Below are 1031 nucleotides of genomic sequence, written 5' to 3' on the forward strand. Positions count from 1 at the left end.
GGAGCGAGTGGATAGGGTTCGGGTGGGGGTGAGAGGATAAGGGAGGAGTGGGAGTCGGCTGGGCCGTGCGGGTGGGCCAGTTGGGCTGGCCTGGCTGTCAGCTGGGCCGGTTGGCCCAGTGGGGGTCCCTTTTCTTTTGTTTTGTTTTTACTTTTATTTATTTTACCTTTTCTGTTTTAGTTCTGTTTCCTATTATTTTAGTTTTATTAAAATACACACGTAGCATCTAATTTAGTATTTCAACTTAGTCCATAGTCACAAAAAGTCTAATCCTCAAATAAATTAGTTTCACATTTTATTAATTACAAAAGGTATTTAAATAATTGTTTTCACTATTGTTTTAATTGTTTTAGGGCCTTTAAACATTTTATCAAAGTTTGGTTTCTCCACCATAATTACCTATGTATTATTTGGTTCACTCCGAACATTTAAAGCTTAATATTTGAAAACTTTTATTGTTTGCTCGATTTTGAATTTGAAATTCGAACTAGGTTCCAAACTAACGCGAGTTTATCCACAGTAACCGAGGTGACGTGGCATCATTAGTGGGGATTACTGTAGCTTAATTACCCGGGCGTCACATAGCTCTACAAGCTAGTTCAAATAATTTTACACTAAAGTTAAACTAGATCTACAGGCTAGTTCAAATAGTTTTACACTAATCTTGAACTACCTCTACAAGGTAGTTTAAATAATTTTACACTAGATTTGAACTAGCTCTATAACCTAGTACAAATAATTTTACACTAGAGTTGACCTAGCTCTATAACCTAGTACAAATAATTTTACACTTGAGTTGAACTAGCTCTATAACCAAGTACAAATAATTTTACACTAGAGTTGAACTAGCTCTATAACCTAGTACAAATGATTTTACACTAGAGTTGAGCTAGCTCTATGACCTAGTACAAATAATTTTACAATATAGTTGAACTAGCTCTATAGGCTAGTTCAAATAATTTTACACTAGAGTTGAACTAGCTCTATAACCTAGCACAAATAATTTTACACTAGAGTTGAACTAGCTATAT

This window comes from Triticum aestivum, chromosome 3A (genome assembly GCF_018294505.1).
Source record: "Triticum aestivum cultivar Chinese Spring chromosome 3A, IWGSC CS RefSeq v2.1, whole genome shotgun sequence".
Lineage (NCBI taxonomy): Eukaryota > Viridiplantae > Streptophyta > Magnoliopsida > Poales > Poaceae > Triticum > Triticum aestivum.